Source organism: Microtus oregoni, unplaced genomic scaffold (assembly GCF_018167655.1).
Source record: "Microtus oregoni isolate MIOR12 unplaced genomic scaffold, Mior012 000006F_ref0000085, whole genome shotgun sequence".
Lineage (NCBI taxonomy): Eukaryota > Metazoa > Chordata > Mammalia > Rodentia > Cricetidae > Microtus > Microtus oregoni.
Window position 1 is genome coordinate 4897241 of NW_024543065.1, and position 17814 is coordinate 4915054.

A 17814-nucleotide genomic window follows, 5' to 3' on the forward strand; every position below is an offset into this window, starting at 1 on the left:
CTTCTTAAGTTTGTGATTCACAGTTTGCAATGCCAGATTTCCCAATGGTTGGACTTTTTTTTCTAAACTACTTTCTTTGAAGATTCATTTTATTTTTTTATTATTTGTGTGTGCTTGTTCGTGTGTGTGTGTGTGTGTGTGTGTGTGTGTGTGTGTATTACATGAGTATGTGAATGTTTACACCCATGGGTCTTCATCATTATTTCCCTTCAAACAAGGTCTATTACTGGAGTTTTGTTGGTCTGATTTGCTCATGAGCTCTTGAGGTCTGCTTCTCTTTTTGCTTACAGCAGTGGGATTATAGGCACGGACAACCATGCTGGACTTTTTATGTGGGTGTTGGGAGATTTTTGCACTCATAAAAAAGATCACTTAGGGCAACTTTTATGCTCATCTGGAACCATGAACTCCCAACTCAGAGAGTCTGTTGCAGGGACCTAAGGCACATGAAAGGCAGGTTTCCCAGTTCTCATTCCAGATTAAACATCAGCCAAGAACAAGGGTGCATTTTTGCTGAGAAACTCAACCTCCTCTTCAGAATAATAAACATACATTTTTAAAATGCTACCTCATTTTTCAGCTCCACATCTAACAAGCAAGTCTACACTTGTTGCCCCTTAAACTGAGCTCACCTCTCCCATACCTTCTGGGGCCTCCTGCATTCCCAACCCACGGTGAACCATCTTTTAAGACTTCCTGAGAACAGCACCTGTTGGGCTGAGTTCAGCTTTATCTCTTCCTTGTCTTCATGCCTCTCATGTCTAACAATTGTACAGCTTTAGGGAGGGAAAAAGGAGGAGAGTGTTGTCACATATTCAAGTTTTGATTCCTTTGTATTAATTGATAATCCATATTCAATGAAAATAAATAAAGCAGGATTTTTTAGACCTATAGTTTAGTACATATATTTTGATTAATTTTAATCTGTGTGTGTGCGAATATATTTATGTGGATTGAAAACTACCTTTGCAAAATTGATATTACATGATAAAAGTTTATTGATATAGGATATATACTGTTTGATGCTTTTAATCAAATGTTTTCAGGGCTTCACAGTCTAATATATTTCATTGTATAGAGATGGAAAAGTTCATTGATCTAATCTCTTATCCCAAGCTAGTCCTAATTTCTCATTATTTGCATGTAAATACCATTAACAATTCAAAAACATTAGTCTTTCTTCCCTAGAATATTTGATAAGTATTGCATTTTTGTATATTTCTGGAAAAATTAACATACTTTTAGGCAAGAAATATATATATATATATATATGCACACATACAATTAATATATATTACTATTAGGCAGAAGTTTTTAATTTTTTTTGCCTTATAGATAATTTTATAATGTTTCTATAGTGCTTATTTTTAGCAGATTTTCTTGGTATATTTAGCTCATAAGGTCACCTTTCTCAGGTTTATCAGTTGTAAGTTTTTAAAGTTTGTTTTGGCTTTCTGATGGGACCGTGTAAATAATGGTGCCTTGTGCTTTCTTTTACCATATTTGTAGATGTTAATTGATCTGTCCTTTAGTAATAAACTAAGACACAGGGCAATTCCTCTGTGTGACATTTTCTGCAGTGTATCTTCCTAAATTAGCAAATGTCGACCTTGCTTCTTCATGAAGTTCTGTAACTGATGTCAAGCAGTACTGGCCTCCAGGGTTGGAGCACATCAGAATGACTAAAGTTAAATGAACTTAGTCATACAATACTTGTGTTTGCTGATAGTTTGCATTTAGATTACTCAAAGAAGACAGCATCACATGACAGGCAGTGGGGAACTGTGATGGAAGAAGAACAGACACTAATGAAGTCTGCTTGACCTTCTGTGAAGGGGAACCCTGTGCTAGAGCCTTTGAGGTCATAAGAGCCAGGTTTTTCATCCGAGAAGAGTGTTGAACTAGTCTTCCTGAGAACCAAAGACAGGGAAAAATGAACTAAGAGTTTCTGGCGATTCTGATGTGGAGGAGTGTGTGTGTGTGTGTGTGTGTGTGTGTGTGTGTGTGTGTGTGTAAGTGTATGTTATGTTGATTGTTGCCAGGGGCAAGCCTCCCATTAACTGATAAATAATAAATCACATTGTACATCTTTCTTGCCCCTTCCCTTGTCTTTCCCTCTGTCACTATCCAATTGGGGTGGTAATTCCTTTGTCTTTGTTTGCATGGAGAATTGTGTCAGGGACTTTGTTATTTTATAACCATCATTTTGTTCTTGCCTTTGTTGACTTTGGAGAAGTGTCCTTTTAATGAATGAGTAATAGAGTCTCTTGGGACCTTCTCTGGGCTACCATCACAGTAGAGGCGTGGTGTTTCATTCTGTCTTCCAAGTTTACTTCCAAAGATGCCTTCATCATAAACTGTATCTCCCTGAGCTAGAACTTTTGCAGAAAGCATACACAGTTTTCACTGACACTCCCACTTCCCCCTCTAAATACCCGAATTGTTGATCCTCACCAAGCTATGTCTCTTCCTTTCATCCCTACCTCTCTTAGCTCCAGCTGATCTGTGGAGAAGCAGGCCTTGTAGTCTCTGAGTTTATACAATGTGCAAGAAGGCTTGCTGGGTGGATATCAAGTTTTCCTAGGAATACTTAGTCAAGAGCATGTCCTTCCCTGATTAAATGGCCTTAACAATTTGTCAAAGATCATCCAGCCACATTTGCCAAGATTTCTTCCTGGAATCTCCTTCTATTATGTTTAAGTGTGTCTTTGTTTTCCAATCCACACTGTGCGATTTCAGTTAGCTTTTTGATATGTTTTGAAGCATGAGTATTCCGACTTTCGTGTTCTTCTTTTCCAGAATTGGTACTGCTATTTTAGGTCCCGTTAGATTCCATAACATTGACTACATTCATGTCACTGTGTTCCAAATATTAGACAAACTGTCTTAAGAACAGAGGAATAACTTATTTGGCTTACACATTCAGAAGAATTTTAGATCTATGGAGGAGGCATGGCAACAGGAGCCTCTCTGTCAGATGGAGCCTAGAAAGAGGGAGAGTTCTTCTGTGATTAGTAAGGTAGCTATGACCTTAATAGACCCACTCCTAGCTATGCGGCTTTGCCATGAGAACACATCTCCTGAAAGATTCGCAGATATTACAAGCTGAAGACTGAACATTCAAAGTCTGAGCCTATGGGAAAAAGTTCATATTCAAACCAAAGCATCATACACATTTTAGGATGGGCTTTCTTCTTTCTCTGTAGAAGTAACCTAGTATTGTGTTAGGAATTTTTGTTAAATGTGTAGAATGTTTTAATAGTATTGATTGACACCTTTGACAAAATTATATATTAAATTGTAGGGTTAAGCCAGCCCCTTTAGGGGGCTGGTTTGCCTAGGGCGAATGCGTATGAATAAATCGGGCACGCGGGAGGCGGCTCCTCCTTTTATCCTGCCTCCTGTGAAAACGGCTGCGCAGGAACCTCGGTTCTGTAAGTTTATTTAAACATTAAACCTGTATATATTCTTTAATATCAGCTTTGCATTTATTTACGCCGGTACATTAAATATATAATAAAGTATATATTCTTTAAATGTGTCTATGTAGTTTTCAACATTTTACATCTTTAGTTAGGTTTATGACTATCTTGATGATATTGTAAATGGAATTATTTTCTGAATTTCATTTTAAATATGTTAATTGCTAGCATATAGAATCACAATTTTGTGTGTGTGTGTTGATTTTGTGTCCTGGAACTTTGCTGAAATTATTATCAGCTATCATATCTTTGAGCATATCTTAACTATAAACTGGATTCGACTGAGAACTACCTAGGAGGCTGGTAAAGCCCCAGGGAGGTCTGATGGAATATTTACTGATGAGTAGATCATTAGGATTCTGAAGTGATGAAGGGGTGAATCTCTTGTTGGATGCTCTATACGATGACATTGAGGTGTGGTGAATGGTAGGCGAATGGGCTTAGTTAGAGGAAAAAGGCCACTTGGGGATGTGTCCTTCGGAGTCACCTGCTGTGTCAATCCCTTCCACTTTTCGCTTCTGTTGCTTGCTAACTGCCATGGTATGAACTTCTCTGCTCCACCACACTGTCCGTGCTATGCTGCACCAAACCCTCTCAAACTGTAAAGCCAAACAAATGGTTATTCCTCTCAAACTGCTTCTCTTAGGTATTTGGTCATAGTGAAAAGTCTGAGTAATACAGTGTGTGTGTGTGTGTGTGCGCAAAGGTGTAGTGTTTATACCTATGAAATTATGCCCTCTGAAAACAGATAATCTTCTAACTTTCATGCTTTGTCACTTTACAATTTTTAAATATTTATTATCTATTTGTGCATATGAGCTTCAGTTAGGACTTTTAATATTATGCTAAATGGCCCCAGTAAAAGCAGGCATCTTTTATGTCTTAGATATCATTTGAGTATATAGCTATAAGTCTCTTTTGCTGGAAGCCTGGTCTTTAGTGTGATGCTGAGGCATCAGGACCTCTAAGAGGTGGGGCTAGTGGAAGGTGATTAGGTTGTGAGGACACCGACATCAGGAAGGATCAGCGCTGCTTTCCTGGAGTGGCATCGCTATTGAGACTGCCCTGCGGCTTCCTGTTTCACTACCCGTAGTGCTTCCTGCACACAGGCCACCATTGCAGTGACATCTCTCATAGGCCCTCAGGAAGTCTGAGTAGGAGCCAATACCACAGTCTTAGATCTCTAATTGCTTTCCTCTCTCTATTACCCCACATTAGCTATTTTGTTTTTATTGCAAAAAAATAGGTAATGACAACATTTCTTTCTTGTTCATGATCTTAGAGAGAATACTGATCTTTTATTGTTGAATGTGTGAAGTAGGGACTTTGCACAGATCGCCTAACTTTTAGTGGTCTTTCTTTCTATTATGAATTGTAGATTGCTGTTGTGAGGGAAGGATATTGAATCTTATAAAATACTTTTCAGCCTCAGATACATTTGTCTTGAAAGAGTTCATTTATTCCTACAATTCAGATTCAAACTAATATTGTTTTGTTAATATGAATTAAATAAAAATATCCTTAACCTGTCAAAAATGTCTTTTTATACAGCGATTCACTAAATGTCAACTTAAAGAATAAATACAACCCACTGATGAAAACTACAGAATGAGTGAGGCATTTAATTCAGGCCCACAGTGGAAAGAATTCATCTTCAAAAGTAAAATGGTTTGAAAGACTTTCCAGCCTCTACCAAGAACTGGGGACAGAAGGAAGACAGGTAAGCTTTTAATGCATTCAATCAAACCACTTAAATTTGGTAAATATTTATGAAGAAGTATTCACAGGGTGGACAGGCGAGCAAGATCCAAGTACAAGCGGCTACCTGTGCTTCTGAGAAGCTTAAAGGTAAATGGAAGTCAAGCACGTAGAGTTAACTACAACACAAGAGGGAATATCACTGAAGAAAGGAGGTGGGTGATGGAGGTATGGGGGCGATAGGATAGGCTCACTGTGTGTGTGGTGTGTGTGTGTGTTTAAGGAGGTGAGGATTGGCGTCCGCGACATCTCTTTCAAGGGCACTGTAAGTAATGAGCTGCTAATAATGGTCGAGTCTTTCTCATTGATAACAAGGCTGGGGGAGGTAATTCTGCTGCAAAGTTATAAAAGGAAGGGCAGCAGGACATGTTTAGAGCAGCGCAAAAGCAAACTGCAGGAGAAAAGCGGGGCAGCGTCCAGCTGGAGGATCTGAGGAGAGCTGGTAGCTTTAAAGAACCAGCAGGTCACAGAGAAACACTGACGATAGCTTCCTTCCTCCCTATGGAGGAGGGAGCCCATGGCTGTGCAAGGAAGGCCAGCTATTATTTGTGTAAGTGTTAATAAATTTAATGGATATTTTATAGTCTCCATTTTATATTTCCCCTGCAGTATCCAGTGCTGCTGAACACATCCTTGTTCTCACAAGATTCCCCTCCTTTGGCTTCCGCGATCTTCTGGTCTTCTTCCTTTCATTTTTTTTTTTTTTTGGTTTTATTTGCTAAAGCACCCATTGCTCCTCATCTCTGAGTTATTTTCTTTTCCTGTCACCATAGTGTAATATCATACTGACCATTTGCTTTTCTTCCCCCTTTCTCCTCTCATGGCATGTATGTTCATAGTGTAATATCATACTGACCATTTGCTTTTCTTCCCCCTTTCTCCTCTCATGGCATGTATGTTCATGCTTCTCTGGTAGGTTTCTTTCATTACTATTACTTTAGCTCTTTATCTTAGTTCATTTGCTTTTCTAAAATAAAATGCTTGAGGCCTGATTACCTCAAAAGTAAAGAGGTTTCTTTGAAAGGTACAAACAGCATGACAATAATGATTTAGCACGAGGCCCCTGGCTGTGCTACAGCAGGATGGAGGGGCAAAAGTACAATCAACCATATTCAGAAAACATCACCTGATAAGGCAGGATATAAGATGCCAGGAAGGAGTCAATCCCAATTAAAAAATATTTTTGTTTTTTACAACGCTGGGGCATGAACCCGCGATCTTGCATATACTAAATAAGCATTCCACCACTGAGGTTCATCCTCACTTCTTTACTCTTTGATAACAACACACTCACCAAAACTCCTTCACTGCTAGTAGCCTTGACCTATTGATTTTAGACAGAGTTAGCCGCTTCATGGACTCTCCCATGATCTAATTAGATCTACTATGTACCAACTCTTGAAAGAACTTCCAGAGGACATGTCATATTAGTCTGTCTTTATACTCCCCTCCATCCCTCCCCCTCTCTCCTTTTATTCCTTTCTCTAGACTGTCCTACAAATGCCCAAACAAGCTACCACAGGGGCTCTGTGATGATGAGGACACTCCGTCATCTCTATTCCAAATCCACACCAAACAGAATTTCCCAGTACACAGTCTTCTTCAAAACTCTCAACGTTAATCGTCAGTTCTGGTGCTTCTCTGTCCTGGCTGCTGCTAAAAGCCATTCACTTACTTACATCTCTACCACTTCTTCTCAGCCAAAGTGGTCAGCCTCTATCTTGTACCTTATTGCACCGTCTCTTGTGTCCAGCTTGCCCCTTTATCTGTTCTCTGCACTCACATTTCTGACAAGAAAACTCAGTCATGTTTCTTCTCTCTGCGTTCTCGAGATAACATTTTAGACTCCATAGCATGGTGTACAAGACTGTTAGCTGAGCCTTGCTCCCCTCTCGCTCGTCTCTCCTGGCCCATTATTCTCACACCTGCTCCTTGTACCATAGCACGTTTGGATATCCTCCTCGCACCCCTAAGACATAAGTTCTTCCAGCATCATTGTGTAGACCAAGTCTTCTTTCTATAAGCTTCCTTAGCACGCCAATTCCTCTCTCCACATCATATTGTATGAAACTGAGCTTTGCCTGCTCCTCCTAATTCAATGTAAACTTCAGAAGGAAGAGACACTATCCTATCAATGACTGTTTCTTAGGAATTATCATACTGTAGAGGTTCAGTGTGAATTTGTTCATTTGATGCATGAATTGCGATGCATTGTAGGAATGTTAAAGAAACTGCTCCAGTTACAAAGGCAGTGTCTGCCCGGCTTGGGCACCTGCTGTCTAGCCCATTTTGTTCTCATAACGTCATTTGTTCTCCAAACATGTCATTGTTGTGGCTCTATTTCCTGCTGTGAAAGCAAGCACATTTCGCTTACTGTCCCTAAGTCCATTCATATTTCACATTGCTCCAGCCAGAACCAGGTCCTCGAGGCATGGAGATCTAGCTCTGTTAATACTTTCAAATTAATGATAGGATCCTCGAACTTCCTTTTGATACTTAACCAGGCTTCCACTCTGACAGGTTCCATTTACTAATCTTTCTGTTCTTGATTTATTTTTAAAAGCAAAGTTGGCCTGGGTATTTCTGCTTCTTACATGGTGTACGAAACAAACTGTACACACTTTCCTTCTTAATGAAAAGCATTTTTTTTTCAACAAAGCAGATGGCTGCCCGCATCACTGTGTCTTGGTCAATTTGTGATTCAGAATTGCCATTCGACTGTTAACTGGCTGCTGAGTGGTTTCCCTTTATCTGAGATTTGTGAGGTTAACTGGGGTTTTAGGTACTCACACTGTCTATTACATCTTTGCGCTGCTTTATAAAAATAAACCACCCATCCCTTAGCGGGGTCTAGACCTGTGTTTAGATTGGTAAGGTAATAAGTTCAAGGGAACTCAGTTGAGGTCTTTATATGCTAACCACCCTGTCTCAGTGTTTATACTTTCTACTAAACATGCCTAGGATATTCTATGTTTTATATGCTCACATTTTACAAGGTTCTGATGCTAAGTAATGCCACATCTGTACCCTGGAAAATGGCACATTCTTCCCTTTTGTAGGATAAATCAACTCTTTATGGCATTTCTATCTGTTGAATTATTTTTTGTCACATGAAAATTCAGCCTCCTTAATTGAATATATAAACATTTGGGTTGAATAGTGACTCAAATTTTAATATTTTTATGCCAAAACTTTTCCAAGAGAAAGAAAAGTGTGTCAAATTCAGTTTATAAGCCAGGTAAATATTAAGTGATAGATGTCAAATGTTTTAAAACAATATATAGCTGTATTGGAAAGAGTAACGTGGGATATCTTTCGGAATTTAGAGACCTCTGTGCTGGCATTGCCTTTCTTCCTCATGATCTCACCCTCCCGTGATTTAAGCAGAAGTCTTTGGGAACTCTTTATGAATGTGCTATCTCAGCTCATCTGCAAGAATGATTCTTTTCTTTCAAGCACTAGCTGCACTAAGATGGAGTAAGCCCTATCTAAGTGTATTGAAGTGGAAGCTTTCAGTGGGAACAATCCACATCTCTTGACCACAGTTCCTGGTGTTTTTCTTTGACTCCCTTCATTCTCTTGGTTAAAAATTTAGCACATCCCACAGCCTCCTCCTCATTTTCCTCAGAGTATTGTTTCTTCAGAGCACTCGATTGGAATTTGTGGATACATGGAGTAACAAGATGCTGAACCTTGGGTGCTTTGGTCCTGGACATCTTTTCTTCCTTATTAAAGACATGTTGGTGAACATCAACTTGTTTAGATTGAACAGCTTCTAGAGACAGAAAAGATTTTGGACTCTGCTAGCTCATTTGAGTCCTAAATCCTGAAATACAACAGTAAGGGTCAGTCCAAAAATATTCTTCTCTCAATTATTTTTTTTTTATGATAGCCACTCAAATTGACATTCAATTGTAACTGTGTTGCAAACAGACTTCCACTCCCTCTAGTTCTTAGTGGTCTATAACAAGAACACCCCTTACTCAACAGCAGGCACACTCTTCCATGGGTCAAGACACCACGCTTCATGGGAAAACCTGGTTTGTCGCTTCTATCGTGAATTCAGGCCATATCACTTTTTATGCAGAGTGGCGGCAGCAACTTCTGTGGCTGTGCTCTTCTCATAGAAAGTAAAAAGCTCGGGTTCATCACCCACTCCGATGAGTTTCTGACAGATGGTGCCTGTGAAGGGGATATTCAGCTTCTTCTTGACCTAGCCAACCAATTCGGAGGGGCCACAAAAGAGCTTCCTTGAAATCTAGGTGGAAGCCTCCACGATCCCATAGCTACATGCCTGCAAACCAGCATCACATAGATGCTAGTGGCATGCCCCGGGCTCTCATTTCTGTTCACTATTTCATACTTTAACACTGTGATTTCTTTTCATGTTTTCTTGATTTCTTTGACCAAATAAGATTCATTCTGCTAATTTGAAACGTCAACACTTATCCTCCCAGTTATTACAATAGCATATGAAGCAATTATATCATTCTGAAAGTTTCGCTTGTGTTTTCTTCCCTTCAACTGACTACTGCTCTCCCTGCTCGAGAAAAAAGTTGTTGTTGTTGTTTTTTTCTGATTTCACTCATCTTGTCGTAGCTTGATTTTTGACATGGTATGCACATGAAGTGGGGAAGGGCAGCACATGTTAGCAGTATGCAGATATCTGTCTCTGTCTGTTTTGGAGGAGATTGATCTGTGTTGCTGTGTATGTGTGAACTCTTGTCTCCTTTTTGGTTTTAATTATTTTCGCACACCATGGCTTATTTATTCATAATCTCGTTGATGGACACTTGTTTCTAGTTCTTGACATGTACAAGTGAAGGTGCGGAAAACATTTATCTGCTAGTGTTTAAGGATAAGAAGATTCTCTTTTTTTTCCTTGGGAAAATACTTAGGAGCTAAATTGCAGCTGAAATGATGTCTTTAATTTCCTAAGAATCTGGCACACTATTTTCCAAACTATCTCCCTCCTCCCCCGCCCCACAACATGTAAACAGGGCCTTAAGTTTCACCTCCTTTGTCAAATACTTTGCTTGTCTTAGCATATTAAGAAGCATGTGAAAAAAATCTTAACCCATTCAGAATACATGTTGCTTGGAAACAGGGTGGTTAGATAAAATACAAACAGCCACTTGACACTCGATTTTCAGATAAACATTGATGATGTTTCAACATGAACTCATGTTCTCAATGTTACACGGAATAAACTCATTCAGAAAGTCATTGCTTATACGGACTTACGCTGACGCCCTTTAGCTTTTATTTGTTAAATATAGCAAGATTATTTGTGATGTATATATGGAATTTTTCAGTCCTACGGCTTGTTTTTCATTTCTTAATGGTGTTTTCTTAAGAACAGACTTTTAAAATATATATCACTTCAATTGATCAAAACTTTTTGAATGCTTGCTTCTTGTAGCTATCTGATTTAAGAAATCTTTACCTACTCCACGATCACAAAGACTTTATATTAAAAAAACACTGACTGTTACTCATACTATAAAAATCTGATTCATTTTGTGTTCGTTTCAAGAAGGGGCCTAAGTGATGCTACAATAACGGCTTTCCCTTCCAGGTTAAGATGTCTTGGATCCCTTGTTATAAGTTTGTCTGTCCTCTGCCGCAGCCTGCCAACGTCCACCTTGTTTATTTTTATATCCCATTATATCACAAGTAGACTTTAGTGATTATCATTACAGAGTTTTTTTTTTTTGTGGTTAAAATCAGTTTGAGACTTCCAATAAAAATAATTCTCTATTTTTCCTACTGCTTTGAGTTTAGTTTTTTTCTTCTAGTTTGACTTCTTTGTAAGATGGGAGTACACATTACTGTTTCTGTATGTTTTTTTTAAAAATGAAATACATGTGTTTTATGTAACAATACTTCACCTGTGCCCCCTAATGTTGGTACATTGTGCTTTTATTTTTACCCAAAGTATTTTCTAATGTTTCTTGTGATTTTTTTTAAAAAAAAAAATCTCAGAATGATTTAGCATCTTATAATGTTTGGTTATTTGGAGATTTTTCTAGATATTTCTTTCATTTCAAACTGTATCTTAATTCACTGTGGCCAGGAAAGGACATTTTGTATAATTCTAATTTTTATAAATTTATTGAGATTGACTTTACAGGCCAGAAGGTAGTCTATAGAGATAAATGTTCTATGCACACTTGAAAGGAATGTTTATTCTACACGAAGGAAGCTGAATGATGGCTCCAAAGATATCAGGGCTTAATCCGTGGGGCTTGTAATTGTTGCCTTATTAGGGAGAATGGCTTTGCGAATGTGAGTAAGTTAAGGATCTTGAGACAGTTAGGCTATCCTGGGTGTCCAGGTGCGTCTAATGTAATCAGAGGGGCGCTTGTAATCCTTATAAGGGTTACAAGAAGGAGGCAGAAGAGTCCCTGAAGGAGCTGTGGCCGGGCAAACAAAGGTTAGAGTCCTGTGACTGCCAACTCTAAGAATGGAAAACAGCCCTAAGTTGTGGAATGTGGCAGCCCGAGTAAGCTGGAAAGGCCCGGAGCGGACTCCCTGCAAGCCCGGGGTTTTAGAGAACCATACAGGCTTGCCAGCACCACGGTGTCAGCATGGGAAGAACTCTACCCACTAGCACTGTAAGCTGATGAGTTATAAAAGTTATAATTATAAATATAATTGTAAAATTAATTATAGTTTTTGATTTGCAGGGTTTACTATCTAAGGACTTTAGAAACTTGTTCCAACAGCCAAAGGAAAATGAACACCTGTGGGTCATGGGATTGTTTTCCATGGTATTGAAATCCTCACCGTCCCGCAATTATTAGAGAGAAAGGAATGCTTATTGAGTGAGGCTCATTGAGAGTTAATGAAAATACCGAGTGGGCAATAGCGCAGCACGATTCCTGCTATGAAGTAAGCAGTGTGCAAACAGGGATGGCTTCCGTGTTCTGTAAGTCAGCACCATTCTTGGTGCTCATCAGCATGGGTGGCAGTGAATGCAAGGATTCACGTGATAAATTTTCCAGCGGTCAGAGGTGGGTGAGCAACCAGGGCTGGACGCAGTGATGTGAGTATGAGCTTTGAGTTGCTGGGACAGTGATGACAAAGGAAACAAGGAAGGACGGAAGCATCTCAGCGTGGATGAAACAACAGACGTAGAGAATGAGCGCGGCCCGAGCCAAATATGCCTATTAGCGATGTCTCCATTGGGTTTAGGCTCAGTGTTCCTAAGTGGCTGAAGAGATAGCTCAGCCACTAAGAGCACTTGCTGTGCACGCGCAAGGACAAGGCATCTACACACAAAAGCTGAACACAGTCACACAGGCTGCTTACTCCAGAGTGGGGCTGGGCTGGGGGACACAAGAGGATCTATGGGACTTGCTGGTGCCAGCTTAGCTCCATGTTTAGTGAGAACATCTTAAGGTAATAAAGAGAGATTGACAGAGTAGGCTCTCTTCTTATGTGGGAGCAGGTACCCCAATACACATGTGAGCAAATACCACACACACACACACACACACACACACACGTGTGCACACACACAAGGAGAGAGAAAAAGAGAGAAGGGGGGAGAGAGAGATAGATAGATAGATAGATAGATAGAGAGAGAGGGAGGGAGGGAGGGAGGGGGAGGGGGAGAGCACTTTCATTAACCCCCCCAGGACCTAGGAAGGCAGGTTAGCACTTGTAAGGGCTCTGCCACCTTTGAGGGTAGTCTAATGTGAGAGGCCTCTGTTGGTGCTGCTGTGGATCAGGATCATCAATGTCCATGCATTTTCCTAAAAACTTGACATATCAGACATGTTCTAAGGCATAGTTTTCAAAAATATAACTGCTAATCAATCGGTGTTATGAAAGCAGCATTTAAAAATGTAATAGAGGGGCTGGCAAGGAGGTTTAGTGGGTAAAGGGCAAGCCTGCAGTCAAGTCTGATGAGCTGAGTTCAGTCCCTTGAACGGAGGTGGCAGAAAGAGAGAACTGACTCTCATAAATTGTCCTCTTTCTTACACATGTACACCACGGCACATGTGTGATTCAACCCTACACATGTACACAAAATAAGTGAAAAAGAATTTCCAAAAATGTAATGAATAGGATAAAAGAATGAAAACACACACAAACATACATATAAAGCTGTGGTATAATAGGAATTATTTTATTTTTATTATGTATGCAGGCAGATGACATTTCAAAGCTCATTTCTTATAGGCCACTACCTTCTTACGGCATGGTGGAGGCTGGACTCCAGGCTGGACTGTGATCCCAAGTTCCTTCCATTCTCCACAGTCTGAGATGGATGTCAGGTTAGCTGATGAGTAAGAGCCATTTAGATTCTTTATTAAGGGTGGCATGGAAAGTCCATTAAGACCATGCATTTATGAGGTGTGCCCTTAGATAACGCTTTGTTCCCTTCACAAGTTTCAACCACTTATTTAATAGCCCTCTAAGAACTATACCCTCTCATGGTTAATTCGGTTGAGCTACTTTTTATGGTGACCCAAGGTTTTCCATGCACATCTTTACATTAGAAAATTTCAAATCCTGACAACATCTACCATCCACCTGTCATGCACATTTTAGCATCTGCTTTTAGACTTAATTTCGAATAAAAGACTTGATTAGCTAAAATCACATGAATTTTGGCAAGCCTTTTGATTCATCTAAAGAGTAGAAAAATGTCTCTAGGCTTTAGGAATGAACCCCCTAACTAGGTGTTCAAAGGTCTAACTGTTTGTAAATATATTGTTTAAGAATATCCAGTATATTTTTATTAATCTTTACATTTTGTTTTATGAAAAAGATGGAAGATTTTTTTTTTAAATCAACCACTCAGGACATTAATTGCAATCACTTATTTTAGTAAAAAGAGCACAGAGGTTTCTTTTAGAGGGAAAAATAGAAATTGAAATGAGCACAATGTTCGAGAAAGGACTTGATTGCTTTGGGGACTTCCAGCAGGGTGACAGATGAATCATCAAACCTGGTTTCTAAAGCAGAGACGCAAATCTTAAGGAGGCATTGCAAAATCTAAACTTTAAAATGAATCAGTGTGAATTCAAATAGCCCAAATAAAATCTTGACAGAACAATGGTGTTAGGTTTTTCATTCCCAGATCCACTCTTCTATGCTTTGTAAACATCTTGCTACAAAGTACATGGAAGGTGACATCACTTTATAAGCTACGTCTTGCTTATACATAGGGAAGAAGGTTCCCAGAGAAGTCACGGTCCTGATTCTTGGTTATACATTTTGGGGAATTTTGTTTTCATTTTATTGGAACTAGTGTTGCCAACCTCTAACGTCTCAGATTTGAACAGATTTTTAAAACAAATCTACAGGCACATTGAGACACTGGTTAATTTAGACTCATTTCAGAAAAAAAAATGAATACTTCAGGATATTTTGACATTGTGCCAGATGTCTTTAAGTCTAGGGCTGAATTATGGTTTTTCTTTTTATGAATCTTCAACTTTTGCCAAGAGGGAACCTTTTTTTTTTTTTTTTTAAATTCAGTGTTGCATCCATAGACTTGTCTATAGGGAGGTGGGTAGAGGGCAGTCAAGTCTTTTGTGTTGAATAAATCATATCATTAGGTGTTAGAACATGGATTGACTTGTTCTCAAGGCCTTAAAAACTAAACACAGTTGAGAGCCAAATCCTGTGACAAATGACAGGTCTGTACAAAGATCAGAAATGGCATATAGCAAATGGAATGTCTAAAAGCCACACTCTCCTCTAATATACACCTGATAAATGGTCATGCAAAACTGTAATTCAGGGAGGAGAAAGAATTCAGTGTGGCTGCTTTGGGCCTTAAGTATTACTTAAAAAGTAAAATCACAGCAGATGCGTTAGCAGCAGACAGGGCTAATGTGTTCAGTTTAGCATTCAACATTAAGGGAATCTGGAGTGAGAAGAAAGATAGTGAAGTTAGGTTTGAGTTACTGGATGAGACTGTTTCTCCTGACATCGTTGCTAAAAAACTGTGGGAAAGGTCTGTTTCACAATGGGAGTAGATATTTCAAAGCTCATATCTGGTTAAGAATTAGTATTTATTGGCTAAGAAACACTTAAGGAGATGGTCAATATCTTTAGCCATCAGGGAAATGCAACTCAAAAATGACTCTGAGATTCCATCTTACCCCTATCAGAATGACTAAGATCAAAAACGCAGGCAACAGCTCATGCTGGAGAGAATGTGGAGCAATGAGAACACTCTTTCATTGCTGGTGGGAATGCAAACTTGTACACTTTGGAACCGGTGAGGCGGTTCCTCAGAAAACTAGGAATCAACCTACAAGAACCAGCTATATTGCTCTTGGGCATAAAACCAAAGGCTATGCAATCATACCACAGGGAAACTTGCTCAACTATGTTCACAGCAGTTTTATTTGTAATAGCCAGAACCAAGAAATAATCTAGATGCCCCTCAACTGAGGAAAGGGCAAAGAAAATGTGGTCCATTTATACAATGGAGTTTTACTCAGCTTTTAAAAACAAGGACACCAGGAAATCTGAAGGCAAATGAATGGAACTAAAACAAAATCATCCTGAGTGAGATAACCCAGACCAAAGAACACATCGTATCTACTCACTCGTAAGTGGATATTAGTTATGAAATAAAGGGTAATCGTGCTACAATCCACAGCCCTCGAGAGGCTAGATAGCAAGGAGGATTCATGAGGAAGAGCACCCATATTTCCCTTGGAAGGGGAAATAGAAGAAATTTTGTGAGTGAACCAAGGATGGGTGGTGAGGGGAACATGAGTGATCAGGTTATGGGGGCAGAGAATGGGGAGAGTGCCGAAAGAGACTACTGGAAAGAGGGGGCATTTGGTGGTGTTGATTTTACTGGTTAATAAAGAGGCTGCTTTTGGCCAATGTCTTAACAGAACATAGCCAGGCTGGAAAAGATTTATGTAGAGAATAGGCGGAGTCAGAGAAATACCATGTAGCTCTCTTTTTTCCACTGTATACTTTTAGCTCCTTTATCGAAAATCAGGTGTTCATAGGTTTGTGGGTTAATGTCAGGGTCTTCTATTCGATTCCATTGGTCGACTTCTCTGTTTTTATGCCAATACCAAGCTGTTTTCAATACTGTAGCTCTGTAATTGAGTTTGAAGTCAGGGATGGTAATGCCTCCAGACAATCCTTTATTGTATAAGATTGTTTTGGCTATCCTGGGTTTTTTGTTTTTCCATATAAAGTTGATTATTGTCTTCTCCAGATCTGTGAAGAATTTTGATGGGATTTTGATGGGGATTGCATTGAATCTATAGATTGCTTTTGGTAGAATTGCCATTTTTACTATGTTGATCCTCCCAATTCAAGAGCAAGGGAGGTCTTTCCATTTTCTGGTGTCTTCTTCAATTTCTTTCTTCAAAGACTAATAGTTCTTGTCAAGTAGATCTTTCACTTCCTTGGTCAGAGTTACCCCAAGATATTTTATGCTATTTGTGGCTATCGTGAAAGGTGGTGGGAATGCAAACTTGTGCAACCACTCTGGAAAGCAATGTTTTGGTTTCTCAGGAAATTCGGGATCAACCTACCCCTGAACCCAGCAATACCACTCTTGGGAATATACCCAAGAGAGGCCCTATCATACAACAAAAGTATATGCTCAACTATGTTCATGGCAGCATTGTTTGTAATAGCCAGAACCTGGAAACAACCTAGATGCCCTTCAACGGAAGAATGGATGAAGAAAAAATGGAATATATACATATTAGAGTATTACTCAGCAGTAAAAAACAAGGACTTCTTGAATTTTGCATACAAATGGATGGAAATAGAAAACACTATCCAGAGTGAGGTAAGCCAGACCCAAAAAGAGGAACATGGGATGTACTCACTCATATTTGGTTTCTAGCCATAAATAAAGGACATCGAGCTTATAATTCATGTTCCTAGAGAAGCTAAATAAGGCGAATCCAAAGACAAACACATAGGCATCCTCATGAATATTAACCTTCATCAGGCGATGAAAGGAGACAGAGACAGAGACCCACATGGGAGCACCGGACAGAAATCTCAAGGTCCAAATCAGGAGCAGAAGGAGACGGAGCACGAGCAAGGAACTCAGGACCACGAGGGGTGCACCCACACACTAAGACAATGGGGATGTTCTATTGGGATCTCACCAAGGCCAGCTGGCCTAGGTCTGAAAAAGCATGGGATAAATCCGGACTAGCTGAACATAGCGGACAATGAGGAATACTGAGAATTCAAGAACAATTGCAGTGGGTTTTTGATCCTACTGCACGCACTGGCTTTGTGGGAGCCTAGGCAGTTTGGATGCTCACCTTAGGAGACCTGGATAGAGGTGGGCAATCCTTGGGCTTCCCACAGGTCAGGGAACCCTGATTGCTCTTCGAGCAGATGAGGGAGGGGGACTTGATCGGAGGTGGGGGAGGGAAATGGGAAGCAGTTGCGGGGACGAGGCAGAAATCCTTAATAAATAAATAAATTTAAAAAAAAATAAAAAATAAATAAATAAATAAATTATACACACACACACACACACACACACAAACAAGAAATACCATGTAGCCACCTGTAGGAGACAGATGCCTCCACAGGAGTCCACCAGAAC